Raw genomic sequence first — 16,643 nt, 5'->3', positions numbered from 1 at the left:
ACATGTCTGCTTCAACATTTTCTTTTTCTGTTTTATTTCACCGCAGAGTTTCAGCTCGTGCCCGTGGGAGAGCGCGCGCACTGTAATTCTAAAGATCATGCGCAGTTTCTACAGATCTACTGTCAAATCACCGCGAGCAATCAAAATCTGTTAATATCTATTGTGACAATGCATCAATATTTATTTATTTATGTATTTATTTATTTATTTATTTATTTATTTATCTATCTATCTGATCGGTGGTGTTTACATTTATTTAATTGATCATGAATATCTTTTGACTTGTAGTAAATATTATATATATATAAAGAGTCAAAAACAATGTTAAAGTCTAATATTATTAAGTTCCAAACTCTCTCTCTATCTTGTTTTCTTGAATGAATAAAAGCTATTGATATCTACCAGTTTTTCTCAGTTGCTTTGTAGCGTTTCTCAGATCAGAAATAAAATTCTCAAAACGACTTGTTCTCCACATCATTGAGTCATTTGTGCTCATCATAAGATCGATTCTTGTTGCTTTGATTAAATTGTGAACGCTTTTGTACATTATTTAATGGATTGTGTACGAGTGTCTGCTGTTTTCTACATTATCAGTTGTTTATTTCATGTTGATTAAAATATATTCTACTGGTTTCACCTGAATAGTTTTAACCCTCAAAACATCTCAGCATCAGTTCATTGTGTACGTCATCGAATGCAAAATGATTAAACCAGTTGTCAGAATCTTTTATTTAAAATTTCTATTAATTTCTTTTGTAAATGTGTTGAATTGATGAATTGTGCAGATGAATGTTGAAGGTCAATAATGAAGGCGAGTGAACGACATCAGATCAACCAATCATCAATCAGTTCTCTAAAACAGGTCAAAGGTGAATCTGGTGAAGCTTCAGTTGGAGACTGAATACAGTCAGAGCAAAACTCAGAATTCTACATTCTGCAAATGGATGAAAAACTAAGAAACAAATAAACACTTGTACAGTAAAAGTGTGAATCCTGTTCAGTCTCATACAATCAGAGTCAAATATCCAATCAAATTAATACATTTGTGCTGAAATTCAGATAACAAACAGAAGGAAGTCACATTTTGTGCATTTTCAGTCGCTGTGATCCAAAACATAGTTTATATCAAGAAATCCAGAAACTGTTCAGACTCACAGCGTCAATAAACATGTTGATGATCATATTTGTGAACAATGACGAAAGGACTTTTCATTCTGATGGGAATGAGATGTTCACTGACACAAAAACTTACTTTTGAGAGATGAACTGAGGATTTAAAAAAAAGTTCAGGCTTTTGCAGGAAATCCAGTGTATTGTGCTGTTTGTACACATTGTTTTGAAATGCATTTCTATTGCAAATATTCAGGATGATTCGAGAAACTGCTCCAAAACAGCTGAGAAAAACTGATGAATGATAATGGCGCATTAGGTTGCGGTCGCTGTGGTCAAATATTATAGTAGAATACAAATGATAGTATTATTAAAATTATAGTAATAAATAAAATCTATTGCAAAATGATAGTATAGTAAAAAAAAATGTAAAGAGAAATAAAACATAACTGCAGTAAAGTGCACGTGCAAATTATTGAATGAAGGTTGAATTGAATATTAACTCAAATATGAATAATATTAACTTATTAACTCGAATAAACCTGAGATAAATCTTACACATCATCACATGGGGGACAAAGCGAACGCCTGTTTTGCGTAATGACGCAAGGAAAAAGGTGCAGCTTGCAGGAAGGTTCTGCAGCGTCCACGTTACGTCACAGGTTGGAATTTTATCGTTTAAGAAACTCTACACAATGCAATCGATATTTTCGAAATTAAAAGTTAGTCACGTGGTTTTCCGAGTCACAACCTTAAACACAGACAACAGCTCCTGCCAGTCTGAAGGGACGGATACAGTATTTATTACTATTAAAAGCCTGCTGGAAAGCAGTGATGGCGCACGCAAAATGTGCATCACGACTGAATGAAATCACACACAGCTCACAATCCCCTCCAGAAATTCACGTGTTCACTAATAAACGGGATTTATATTTAGAGGCGCGCGCAGGTAGCTTGTTTTCACTCTGCAACCGATTAATGGTGAAATATAAGATCGGACCCTATCAGATCAGATCAGATCAGACAAAATGCTTATTGTTCTGCGATTTGTTTTACTGTGGCTACTGATCTGCCCGGTTTGTGTTCACACTGTGCTCCAAAGATCGGGAGTCTAAAAGACGAATCAATATTACCCACAAAATCTGCAGTCTGGAACGAGTTTATTCAAGATCAGTATCAGTTCTACCACAAAACTCAAATTGATAAGAATGACTTTCTATCAGAGCCTCTGTACTGATCCGATTATTATCTATTATCTTTTTTAAATGTTTATTAGAAATGTGCGGTTTGGGTCAAAGCATCTGTTACTTAATTGTAAATAATGGCAAAAAAATGTGTGTGTTTCTCCTGCGCGGCAGAATATGGGTGTTAAATAATATAATATAATATAATATAATATAATATAATATAATATAATATAACATAACATAACATAACATAACATAATATAATATAACATAACATAACATAACATAACATAACATAACATAACATAACATAATATAATATAATAATATAACTAATGAATTTAAAAACATTATTGAAATAATATTTTTTTATTCCTTATTAATAAATCTAATTTTGTTTGAATTCATCATGCACTAAACAATAAACTTTGTTTTCAGGGTGAAATGAGCCCAGTGAGATAAAACTTGAGCAGACAAGATGAAGATCCAAAATCCGAAATTCCCAAAACAGGTGAGCATTAAAAAGGGTTTCTGTAACAAGACCATGTTATATTGTGGTTAAATTAAAAAAAAGAAAGAGACAAGAAACGTTGTTTACGCTGTGACCTGAAGAATTTAAGATCTGGAGAGCTATTTTTCCTGCTCCACCATAGTCAAGTACTTTTACATTTACAGCATTTAGCCTCCATAAGGAATTAGGGACCCCCATGACAAGTAAGAAATAGACTTATGGGGTCCCCAAGATTATTTTAGTAAAAAAATATATGAGTTACACAACATAAGACTTGACATAATTCAAGCACTGGCTGATGCCCTTTTACAGAGCGACTTAAATTAATCTTATCCATAAAACTGATCAGCTATGGGCTTAAGGACCTTGCTCAGGGGCCCGGAAGTGGTAGAAGTAATGACCTTCTGTTTGACTTGTTTGCCGCGAGTTCTGTGTTAGTATTTTGTTTTGCCGTTTTCAAACTTTCAACTTTACAGAGTTTTTTTTTATCTTTTTTCCTCCTTAAATAATCCTGATCAATTGTTTTTTGTCTTCCTGACTTGTGCCTGTAGCTCGTTAACCCAAATACCTCTAGTGTTAATTACATTCATTGCCTCCCACAGTTTATCTTAACTCTATTCGCCATTATAAGCACTATGTGGGTTGTGTGTATGCCTTTGAGCACAGGTGAGGACTCGTTCGAGTTGCACACAGTGGAGTTGGAGCTGGAGGCCATGATGAAACAGTAAAGAACATTCATGTAAAGTAGTCTCAGCTGCAAGAGCGGAAAGAAAATTCACTTGTTATACGTAGGTAATAAATACGTAGGTTGAATCTAAAACTCCCAGCACCTCAACTCCACGTGTTTTCCTGCCCAGACCCACCACACCTAGAAGTGAATCTTTGCACTTCACCACTCCCAAATGAGCTTCATGGATTTTCTCCAGCGTTTCTGTTCGCAGGCTTTGAGGCACTACAAGTCTTGTATTTTTGAACAACAATCCTTCTGAGAGGGTAAGTTCTTCCCTGGAGGTCCAGTACTTCCTTAATACAGGCAGCACACTTCCGATTTGTTTAGGCCAACCTGACTGGACTACTGCCATCACCAACTGCAGTTCCCTTTTAGGAATTCGAGCTGCGGCGTAACACTTTGGGAACGCCTCTGTCTAATGGAAAGCACCGGCGGGGTGACGTCACGAACAGGAAGCTTAAAAGCACATGGAGTGAAACCAGCAACAGCTTCTGTTGTTCAGGAAGCACTCTGTGTGTGTTTGTCCGGCAAATGTAGGAGCTGTTTAGATCCTTCTTCTGGCAATGAAAGTGACCAGGAAGATGCATCATTGCTTCCTTGCATTCCTCCTTATATACCCTATACTCCTTATATATCCTATATATTGCGTTCACATGACAATGTGAATGCTTCACTTTTGAAGGAGGAGGCGGACTCCATCTTGGCAAACTCTTTCCAGAACTCCCGGGAGCAGCACGACAGAGGGAAAGGCATACAGGCGCAGCTAAATACTCTTGTCACAGGGGGAAGAAACTGCTGAAAGACACTGCTGTGCCGCTCTGTCTCAGCGAGAGCGGTGCTACAACTGCAAGGTGCAGGGGCACCCTCCTCGAAGAGTGTCCACCGGCAAGCCACCCAGGCACTCCCGGGTAAGCCAAACACAGGCTGTGTGTATCCCCGCCGTAATATGAATAACTGATTTTGCCTATATTTTAATCAAACTCAAGTAACCTATTTACTCCAAGTAGAAATTAAACTGATACACTGATACCAACTTTTAAGGTAGGATAGGGTCTGACCCATGCTGTGGATGTGTCGATAAAAATAAAACAACCACGTATGAGGCAGATTAAGTAAATTTATTTGGGGAAAAGACCTCGTGGGCCTTAGAAACTGGAGAAGACATGGGAGAGCAATCAAGGTCAGACTCAGGAGGAGGTATGGTAGAATAACACACAGGAGAATAATTAGCAGTGGAAGATAGAATGTGGGAGGTTGGTGAATTATCAGTAGGAAACCAGTAGGCAGGATAGGGAGAAGATGTGCAATGTGAAGAGAAACAGGGAAGAGTTGATGCAGGTGCACAAAGGTTGTCAGAATCTGTCTGCGACTCCTGGTGGACAACAGCAGGGAGGTCTGGCGAAGTCTGTGTGCCCATATCATGTGTAAAAGTACGTTGAACAGTGCGAGGAAGCGGGAAGGGGTTGTCTGGAACAGTTGGGGTAGATAGATGCTCAATGAATTGTGCAACCTCGGTTAAGAGCTGACCCGGAACATCTGCGAGAAGAAACTGGGTAAAAAGAATCAATAAAGAGAAGGTGTATAGGTCAACATCACAAGAACTAGACATGGTAAAATGAGGTGGTAAAATCAAAGAAGGAACAAGATAATAAATATTTTCTCTCAAGGCAACAACCGAAGGAAGAGAAGGTTTTATATGAAAGCAATTATTTTTATTATAACAGAACCAGGCCAAAAATAAAGGTACTGAGAGAAACAGGAAGCCCAAATATTGAGTCTTAGGGAGGGGGGAGAACCAAGGTCAGGAGATAAGGGGAAATCAAACATATAGAAGGGAAAGAAGATCTAAAGAAATAAGGGGAATTTGGCGAGAAAGGAAAGTTTTTAAAAAAATGAGAAAATACATCAAAGAAATGCAAAGTGGCATCGGGGTATAAATATGAGAATGTGAAGAAACTCTGTGTGCTTGATCATCTTGCTTGTGATTGAGTGACCACCTTCTACAAGCTCTTTGTAATGTGACTGTAATAAGAGATTCTTCATTGTTTTTTTAAGGTCTATTTTATTTTATTCTATAATAATTAAGTGTGTTACATAGGGAATTAACTACAGCGGATATCCCACCCGTGATGTTTTTCGGCTCAGAGAGAGGTTCTGAGATCCGACACAATCCATTGAGTGCTTATCTTCTCTGTGGAACTAGAGTCATTTCTCTTAAACATAGCATTGTAGATATTGTGTAGTTGTGACTATGAGCACTGGTTAATATAATGATACTTGTAGTAGACCGTGCAGAACTTTGACTTTATACTTCAGGATGGCAAAGTGGCTGAAAAATTAGTTTTTGGTTTTGGTTAACTGTCATGTCAAACATTGTGCCCTAAATATTTTGTTTTATAGTTGTCAAAATAGAAGCCCTCATCCACTCACAAAGATGAAGACACACCAAAATATATTTCAGGCTAAAAGTGTTGAAAGCTAACAGTGAAATTTCTGCTTCTGAAGCTAAGAAATGAAGAATACACTAGTTCTGAAGAATGTTATGTGAACACTGAATTACAAGTCTGACCCCTTTTTCTTAGTAATGGATGATGTAAACAGTGATCTTGCTGACTTCATCGGATTTGTGCTACCAAAAATAAAAATTCAAAAGACCTGGTGTTGGAGACTCTCCAGACCTTAGGTGTGGAAACCCTGGAAGATCTGAAATATCTCGAGGAGCCAGATCGTGTTAACACCCTGAGGCCTATTGAAGCAAGAATTATTTTTTGCACGGATGAAAGTATATTTAATTGTAAGTAAATGTACGTAAACAGTGAAATATTATACAACATAATAGATCATTTGAATGATGTTAGCTTTGCATAGTGATTAATCGCAAGCGTAATTTCTATCATGTCTCTTCTATCCAGCTGAGAAGAACGAGGCCAGTGATATTCATGACCTGCTTTTCAGAGCTCAAGCAAAACGAACTGTTCATGTGTGATTAAAAAAACATTCGATATTCTAATGATTCCTTTCATTACTAATTAAACAATAGAGATTTTTGGGCAGAAGAGCCACATTGAGTATATCTGAAGCTTTAATGGATTAATATGCTGTGATCTTGAAAATGTTCTAGCAGGGAATGCTCAAATTGAATGAACTATTTGACTTTTTGTGCTCTCTCCAGGTAAATACAGTGCAGATCATTTCAACTCTCTGTTATCCACCTCAAGCTCAAGGGACAACAACTTTCAATTTTGAGATACCCTGGAGTAAACATCTTAGTGAAATTTCCAAGAAGATTGCATCAGCGTATCTTCATTCATTCAGAGATGTTGTTGAAGGTCAAGTTGTTGTTGTGTAGAAGTTATGACTCTCTTACCAAGCAGCTGCAGAGTTGACCACATGAAACGGGGGAAAATCTCACTATAGCTGAAGAGAACAAACATCCAGCTCAAGTCAGGGAGAAAACCCACCTTCCAAGATAAGAGTGAAACCTATTGCTGTATAACTTGGCAACCAAATCAATTACCGCCAGGTAAAATTGAGGAGAACATCAAAAGTATTGAAAATAAAACGGTGCATTTTTTTTACACGTCTAGCAGCAGTATAATAAGTAGAATGACCCAGTGATTTGACCCAGCAGGCAGAAAACTTTGTGAGAAGTATCATTTCTACTGTTAGATACACTTAACCCAGCATGGGCTACACAGAACCCAACACTATGAAAATGACAAATTAACTCAAAACGCTGAACCCAGTGTCTGGATGAAAAATTTTCCAGACAATATTTTCAGCAAAGAAAAAGTAATATAAAAAACATTCTCATACACAAAATTCTTATTCAAATTTTTTGTAGCACTATAGCACGGTGCATTTCAGTCTTCATGGGTGCCTTTTTAAGATAAATCCGGACCAAGATGGAGAAGAAAGAATCTAAAAAAAAGCAGTCTGTTAATACCAATGATTAAAAACATTGCAGACTTTGAATGGAGAGATTAGAATAGAAAGCTTCTTGCATTGTCTTCTCTTAAATACACAGTTAAAGTGTGTTCTAATATGTTTGAATAAATTATTCCATGTTGAGTGGATGAGTGGATGATGAATGAGTTGATGATGGATGAGTGGATGAGTGGATGATGAATGAGTGGATGAGTGGATGATGAATGAGTGGATAAGTGGATGAGTGGATAATGAATGAGTGGATGAGTGGATGAGTGGATGATGAATGAGTGGATGAGTGGATGAGTGGATGAGTGGATGATGAATGAGTGGATGAGTGGATGAGTGGATGATGAATGAGTGGATGAGTGGATGATAAATGAGTGGATGATGAATGAGTGAATGAGTGGATGAGTGGATGAGTGGATGATGGATGAGTGGATGAGTGGATGATGAATGAGTGGATGAGTGGATGAGTGGACGAGTGAATGATGGATGAGTGGATGAGTGGATATGGATGAGTGGATGAGTGGATGGTGGATAAGTGGATGAGTGGATGAGTGGATGAGTGAATGATGGATAAGTGGATGATGGATGAGTGGATGAGTGGATGATGAATGAGTGGATGAGTGGATGAGTGGATGATGAATGAGTGGATAAGTGGATGATGAATGAGTGGATAAGTGGATGAGTGGATGAGTGGATGATGAATGAGTGGATGAGTGGATGAGTGGATGATGAATGAGTGGATGAGTGGATGAGTGGATGAGTGGATGATGAATGAGTGGATGAGTGGATGAGTGGATGATGAATGAGTGGATGAGTGGATGAGTGGATGAGTGGATGATGAATGAGTGGATGAGTGGATGAGTGGATGATGAATGAGTGGATGAGTGGATGAGTGGATGAGTGGATGAGTGGATGATGGATGAGTGGATGATGGATGAGTGGATGAGTGGATGGTGGATAAGTGGATGAGTGGATGAGTGGATGAGTGAATGATGGATAAGTGGATGATGGATGAGTGGATGAGTGGATGATGAATGAGTGGATGAGTGGATGAGTGGATGATGAATGAGTGGATAAGTGGATGATGAATGAGTGGATAAGTGGATGAGTGGATGAGTGGATGATGAATGAGTGGATGAGTGGATGAGTGGATGATGAATGAGTGGATGAGTGGATGAGTGGATGAGTGGATGATGAATGAGTGGATGAGTGGATGAGTGGATGATGAATGAGTGGATGAGTGGATGAGTGGATGAGTGGATGATGAATGAGTGGATGAGTGGATGAGTGGATGAGCAGTATCCCAGGTGGTGTTTCAATGTTTCATTTGAATGTGTTTATTGTATATTTTGTAATGCATATTGTGTAGAAATGGTTTTAAAGCTGATTCTCACAGTAAAATCTGTTTATGTTTACAATTAGTTAGTTTATATTTTGGATTTACAGTTTTTTTTTAAATAACAGTAATTATTTGTGCTTAAACGTTTTTTAAATAATTCTTTGAATATAATTTTTATATTTTATTTTAAAGATATAAAAAAGTTTTAATGGTTTAAAAAAAAATATTTCATGCAGAATTATTTTTATTTTAAGGGTTATCTACATCTTTTTCTGACCAAACTTTTTTTACCCTGGCTCATGCTTTTTCTTCTTTCTTTTTACTTTTTTACAGTGTTTGTATCTACATTATTATTTTTGACAGTGTTTTATCTACATTATTATATTGTTTACAGTGTTTGTGTGCTATATTATAATATTGTTTACAGTGTTTGTGTGCTATATTATAATATTGTTTACAGTGTTTGTGTGCTATATTATGATATTGTTTACAGTGTTTGTGTGCTATATTATAATATTGTTTACAGTGTTTGTGTGCTATATTATAATATTGTTTACAGTGTTTGTGTGCTATATTATAATATTGTTTACAGTGTTTGTGTGCTATATTATAATATTGTTTACAGTGTTTGTGTGCTATATTATAATATTGTTTACAGTGTTTGTGTGCTATATTATGATATTGTTTACAGTGTTTGTGTGCTATATTATAATATTGTTTACAGTGTTTGTGTGCTATATTATGATATTGTTTACAGTGTTTGTGCTATATTATAATATTGTTTACAGTGTTTGTGTGCTATATTATAATATTGTTTACAGTGTTTGTGTGCTATATTATGATATTGTTTACAGTGTTTGTGTGCTATATTATAATATTGTTTACAGTGTTTGTGTGCTATATTATGATATTGTTTACAGTGTTTGTGTGCTATATTATGATATTGTTTACAGTGTTTGTGTGCTATATTATAATATTGTTTACAGTGTTTGTGTGCTATATTATGATATTGTTTACAGTGTTTGTGTGCTATATTATGATATTGTTTACAGTGTTTGTGTGCTATATTATAATATTGTTTACAGTGTTTGTGTGCTATATTATGATATTGTTTACAGTGTTTGTGTGCTATATTATGATATTGTTTACAGTGTTTGTGTGCTATATTATGATATTGTTTACAGTGTTTGTGTGCTATATTATAATATTGTTTACAGTGTTTGTGTGCTATATTATGATATTGTTTACAGTGTTTGTGTGCTATATTATGATATTGTTTACAGTGTTTGTGTGCTATATTATGATATTGTTTACAGTGTTTGTGCTATATTATAATATTGTTTACAGTGTTTGTGTGCTATATTATGATATTGTTTACAGTGTTTGTGTGCTATATTATAATATTGTTTACAGTGTTTGTGTGCTATATTATAATATTGTTTACAGTGTTTGTGTGCTATATTATGATATTGTTTACAGTGTTTGTGTGCTATATTATATATTGTTTACAGTGTTTGTGCTATATTATAATATTGTTTACAGTGTTTGTGTGCTATATTATAATATTGTTTACAGTGTTTGTGTGCTATATTATGATATTGTTTACAGTGTTTGTGTGCTATATTATAATATTGTTTACAGTGTTTGTGTGCTATATTATGATATTGTTTACAGTGTTTGTGCTATATTATAATATTGTTTACAGTGTTTGTGTGCTATATTATAATATTGTTTACAGTGTTTGTGTGCTATATTATAATATTGTTTACAGTGTTTGTGTGCTATATTATGATATTGTTTACAGTGTTTGTGTGCTATATTATAATATTGTTTACAGTGTTTGTGTGCTATATTATAATATTGTTTACAGTGTTTGTGTGCTATATTATGATATTGTTTACAGTGTTTGTGTGCTATATTATAATATTGTTTACAGTGTTTGTGTGCTATATTATGATATTGTTTACAGTGTTTGTGTGCTATATTATGATATTGTTTACAGTGTTTGTGTGCTATATTATAATATTGTTTACAGTGTTTGTGTGCTATATTATGATATTGTTTACAGTGTTTGTGTGCTATATTATGATATTGTTTACAGTGTTTGTGTGCTATATTATGATATTGTTTACAGTGTTTGTGTGCTATATTATAATATTGTTTACAGTGTTTGTGTGCTATATTATGATATTGTTTACAGTGTTTGTGCTATATTATAATATTGTTTACAGTGTTTGTGTGCTATATTATAATATTGTTTACAGTGTTTGTGTGCTATATTATAATATTGTTTACAGTGTTTGTGTGCTATATTATGATATTGTTTACAGTGTTTGTGTGCTATATTATGATATTGTTTACAGTGTTTGTGTGCTATATTATGATATTGTTTACAGTGTTTGTGTGCTATATTATAATATTGTTTACAGTGTTTGTGTGCTATATTATAATATTGTTTACAGTGTTTGTGTGCTATATTATAATATTGTTTACAGTGTTTGTGTGCTATATTATGATATTGTTTACAGTGTTTGTGTGCTATATTATGATATTGTTTACAGTGTTTGTGTGCTATATTATGATATTGTTTACAGTGTTTGTGTGCTATATTATGATATTGTTTACAGTGTTTGTGTGCTATATTATAATATTGTTTACAGTGTTTGTGTGCTATATTATGATATTGTTTACAGTGTTTGTGTGCTATATTATGATATTGTTTACAGTGTTTGTGTGCTATATTATAATATTGTTTACAGTGTTTGTGTGCTATATTATGATATTGTTTACAGTGTTTGTGTGCTATATTATGATATTGTTTACAGTGTTTGTGTGCTATATTATAATATTGTTTACAGTGTTTGTGTGCTATATTATGATATTGTTTACAGTGTTTGTGTGCTATATTATGATATTGTTTACAGTGTTTGTGTGCTATATTATGATATTGTTTACAGTGTTTGTGTGCTATATTATGATATTGTTTACAGTGTTTGTGTGCTATATTATGATATTGTTTACAGTGTTTGTGTGCTATATTATGATATTGTTTACAGTGTTTGTGTGCTATATTATGATATTGTTTAGAGTGTTTGTGTGCTATCGTACTGTATGGAAAGCAGAGAACATGATGTTGGACTGAGTGCTGCAGGACGCAGCTCGAGTTTCGCTCGAGTGTTTGTGATCCAATGGTGAGTTTCGTCAATAAACGAAAGCACTAATTTTACCCTGTTTTTTTCTCAGAAAGGGGAAATATAACTGGCATGGTGAAGAAATAACACCGAAGTTATCTTGGAAAAAAAACATTCACACAAATCCATGATTTTTTACACAAAACTTTATTTAATCGAAAAACTTAAATGTTATAATTTTGCATTACTTTTTTTTGTAACAGCCGAAACCCTGTAATGTATCTGTCACTTATTCGTGCATTATTTATTACTTTTTTTATGTGTAGGTTGTTTTCAGTTGTTCTTGATTAACGTTTTCTTTCCCTGGGCTCTGAAATTGTGAGATGTTCTAGAAGAGTATTTCGCAAACCACCCCCAACCTCCCCTCCGTGTGGTTCGTGTAGAGTTTATTTGCATGAAGAAAAAAAAAAGAAGTGAAATTTACTGAAAAGAAAGAAGTGAGTTTAAATCAATCAGATCTCTCCAATGCTAATACGTTTTACTTTAGAAGTAAAAACTTTCTTTTTGATTCGTTCTCAAGCTTTTGTACTTCATACCATCTCAGGGAGTTTCTTCATCCACACCTTTACCACTTACTCAGTGATCATTGTGACTAAGTGACTAATGTGTGACCAAACTATATATTTGCAATGTGTTATTTCTCCAAAGCATAATTGGGACAATTTTGATTGTTAAAGGAGCAATAAAAAAATATGGAATTATTATTATACCAGTGTATAAAGAATCACGTGACTTGGTCTCATTTGAGCAGCAGCATGGGCTTTACTCGAGATCGTTGTTTTGCTGTATTTTTTTTTTCTCTTACATATAAAAATTGTGCATATGATGACTACATTTAGTGTTTGGAGATGATAATTTTCAACTACACCATTAGATGAATAAATCATATCCAGTTTCACTACTATTACTACTACTACTACTACTACTAATAATAATAATAATAATAATAATAATAATAATAACGCCGCTAATATCTAATGTTATTATTTTAATTATTACCACTAAAACTGCTACTGCAATATAACTGAGAAGGTGCCATGCATCAGGAACAGGATATTGTGATTAAATAATTTATTATAATTTATATTTATATTATAATTTGCATTTTATTGCCTGTGTGCATTCTGAGGTTTCTCTAAATAACAAACAGTTAAAGGTTAACCCTTTCCTTCAAACAAACAAACGAAAACCAAAAAAACCCGGAACTCTTGTTTTCTTGGTGATTTCTTCTTGATAACACAAAATGTTCGGTTAAAAAAACCGAGACAAAAAACTTCGCCCCTCTGTTTCCAGCCAACTGTGTGGTTTTAATTTTCCTCACGACCACTTGCTGCATTCGGGTTTTTCCCTTTACCTCATTTATTCTGTGCATCACATCGTGGGCACGAGCTGCTCCTAATTCTCTTGTTATTTTTCTTTTTTTTTCTTTTTTATATGATTATTATTTTTTTTAATTCAAATAAACTAAACCACTTGAATAAAACTGATGCAGAAACAAAACATCAGAGATTCAAATAGAAGTGTCTCACTCTTATTTACATATTACATAAATATGTCTCTAAAGCAAAATGATCTGGGATAAAAATCATTGTGTGTGTGTGTGTGTGTGTGTGTGTGTGTGTGTGTGTGTGTGTTTAAATGTAGTTGCCCTGAGAATTTAGCTAAACATTGCAATCTTGATTAATTGTTCTGTTTTAACAAACTGTCTAAATATCACAAGTTGAAGGGATGATGATGAATGTCAAAGAGACGTGGTGGTGGAATGAGGAAGTGCAGGAGAGCAAAAGGAGAAAGAGGTTGGAGAAACAGAATTGGGATCGACAGAGTGATGAGAAAAGTAGGCAGGAGAACAAAGAGATGCAGCAGCAGGTAAAGATGGATGAAAGACAGGGAAAAGGCATATGAGGAGCTGTAGGAGAAGTTGGCCACTAAGGAAGGCAGTCTGGTGTGACAGAGAAGTATGTGAGGGTGGTGCAGGACATGTATGAGGACAGTGTGACAGCAGTGAAGTGTGCAGTAAGAACGACAGACTGGTTCAAGGTGGAGGTTGGATTGCATCAAGGATCGGCTCTGAGCTGTTTCCTGTTTGCAGTGGGGATGGACAGGTTGAAGGATGAGGTCAGACAGGAGTCTTCGTAGACTATGATGTTTGCAGATGATATTGTGATTAGTGGGGAGAGTAGGGAGAAGAGGAGAAGGTGGAGAAGAGCCTGGAGAGGTGGAGGTACATGCTGGAGAGAAGGGGAATGAAAGTCAGTAGGAGTAAGACAGAGTACATGTGTGTGAATTAGAGGGAGGGCAGTGGAGGGGTGCGGTTGCAGGGAGAAGAGGTGAAGAAGGTGGAGGAGTTCAGGTACCTGGGGACAACAGTGTAAAGAAATGGAGAGTGTGTTAGAGAAGTGAAGAAAAGAGTGCAGGCAGGGTGGAGTGGGTGGAGAAGAGTGAGAGCAGGAGTGATTTGTGATAGAAGAGTATCTGTGAGAATGAAAGAGAAAGTTTATAGGACTGTGGTGAGACCTGAGATGTATGGATTAGAGACAGTGGCACTGAGTAAAAAACAGGAGGTGGAGCTGGAGGTAGCAGAGCTGAAGATGTTGAGATGTTCGTTGGGAGTGAAGACGATGGACAGGATTAGAAATAAGTTTATAAAATAGACAGCGCATGTAGAACGTTTTGGAGACAAGGTGAGGGAGGTGAGATTGAGATGGTTTGAACATGTGCAGAGGAGGGACATGGGGTATATCAGTAGGAGAATGCTGAGGATGGAGACACCACACTGAAAACCCTAATAAGTTCAATGAACTCAACCTATTGAGTAAACTCGTTCCCTCATTTGAATTGAGTAATGGATTTTCCAAAACTTGTTTATTTAAGTTCATTTAACTTGGTGCTCATGTAGACTGTACTTCAATTGTTAAGTTCATCTAACTTGGTGTTTTATAATTTGCACTTAAACTATTAAGTTCACTTACTTACATATTTAAGTCAACTTAAAAATTAAACTGAAATTGCAAATGATTATAAATTGAATTGACTAATATCATAGTTCTTTTGACTGTTAAAACTTTATTCAGTCCAAAAAACACATTAAACATCATATTGAATGTATTTATTGTGCAAAATTGTTTAAACATTAAAACATTTAAATTTCAATATATGAAACAGAACTGGTCACAGCCACACTGTACGAACACGTACAGATAAATAATATAAATTACATTTCAGTTTAAATTTTAAAAACATACCGTATCAGAAAACACACAGCCACAGTCTACAACACTGTACAGGTGGCAACAATATCCCACATTAACTGCTGCACAACATCACTGCCAGACCTCTGTGCACTTAAACAACTAAACTGTACTTTGGGCTTGAGGGCATTCTGTCCCATTGACATCAGTACACCTGTATGAGATCAAATGTGTGTGCGAGTGATTTGGGGTAATTCAGGTCTAATTTTCCACATGTTCCTGTTTCACCTGCAATATAAAAACATCAGAAAATATAAAAAATTGACAGTCATTGACAAAACATCATAAAGAAAATTATATTTCATTATAATTAATAATATATAAAATTAATGTTATTAATAAAACCAGCCTAAACCAGCAAATACGGATAGGTTAGCTAGACAATTAATTCTTGATGATAAATGTGAAGATGGACTGCTGAAGAACACTTTTTTCTTCCTAAAAACACACGATTAACTAATGTATAAAGAATTAACATCTTACAAGTCAAATTCAGTTTCTCAATATGATTTCTAAAATAATGTTCACAAAATTGAAGGCGATGTTCGCAAAGTCTGAACAGGAAACACGTGTCTGAAAGATTTGTAATGATGACTGGGCGGTTCTTTGTTATATAAATGTAAATTTATGCTTTAAACAAACATATTTGACAATTAAAATAATATTTTCAAGTTCATTTCTGCATAATAACTTTACTTACCGAGTTTAAAATGACGAATGACGAGAAGATTAATTCCAGAACTTTCCGGCATGAGCAACAGGCATTAAGGACCGCCTATAGGATTATTCTACCAATCACTGCATTAGTTCTCTTTTTGCCAGGCAGAACTCCTTAAATAACCAATCACCATCAAGGGAGACCAGAGTGAATATTTTTATAAATCAGAATTTTGAGTTCATAAAAGTCAAAATATTAAGTTGAAGTATTTTGCGGCTTAATCTAACTTATATTTTTTAGTTATGGTTAAAAAAATACAAAATTTCAAGTAGTGTTAACTCAAGATTACTTGATCATTTAAGTAATGACAGAATTAGGGTTTACAGTGATAAATAAATAAATATAGAAGACCCGAAATTAAGACCTTTAACGCAACACAGGTTTATTCACGATTTATTCATTTCCTTTCATTATTCATATATAAATTAAATACAATATAAAATATAAATATACATTTGCAAATTGCAAACTCAACTAAAAAAATATATTGAATCACTAAACATTAGTTTTTCTGCGCCATTCTCAAATGATCCGCACAATCCGACATGGTGTAAACATCCAGCAATTAAACTGTTGTTTTTCTGTAAATTGCTCTAATAATAAACATGCATTTGAACAAAGCCCTATTCGTCCATGTTTACTAGAGTATTAAAAACGTGAAAATTATTAG

At 34.8% G+C, this 16,643-nt stretch overlaps 2 long non-coding RNA genes across 2 annotated transcripts; both read left to right on the top strand.

The window, feature by feature from the left end:
* Nucleotides 1-3,498: 3,498 nt before the first annotated feature.
* LOC124375725 lies at nt 3,499-3,971 on the top strand. Its single transcript, XR_006923722.1, has 3 exons — nt 3,499-3,547; nt 3,666-3,801; nt 3,914-3,971. It is a non-coding gene; the product is annotated as an uncharacterized LOC124375725 (long non-coding RNA).
* Nucleotides 3,972-4,079: 108 nt separating this feature from the next.
* Nucleotides 4,080-7,164, top strand: LOC124376390. Its single transcript, XR_006923832.1, has 3 exons — nt 4,080-4,446; nt 6,121-6,332; nt 6,711-7,164. It is a non-coding gene; the product is annotated as an uncharacterized LOC124376390 (long non-coding RNA).
* The last annotated feature ends 9,479 nt before the right edge of the window (nt 7,165-16,643 follow it).

This window comes from Silurus meridionalis, chromosome 22 (assembly GCF_014805685.1).
Source record: "Silurus meridionalis isolate SWU-2019-XX chromosome 22, ASM1480568v1, whole genome shotgun sequence".
NCBI lineage: Eukaryota > Metazoa > Chordata > Actinopteri > Siluriformes > Siluridae > Silurus > Silurus meridionalis.
This window is presented reverse-complemented; position numbering and strand designations above follow the sequence as displayed.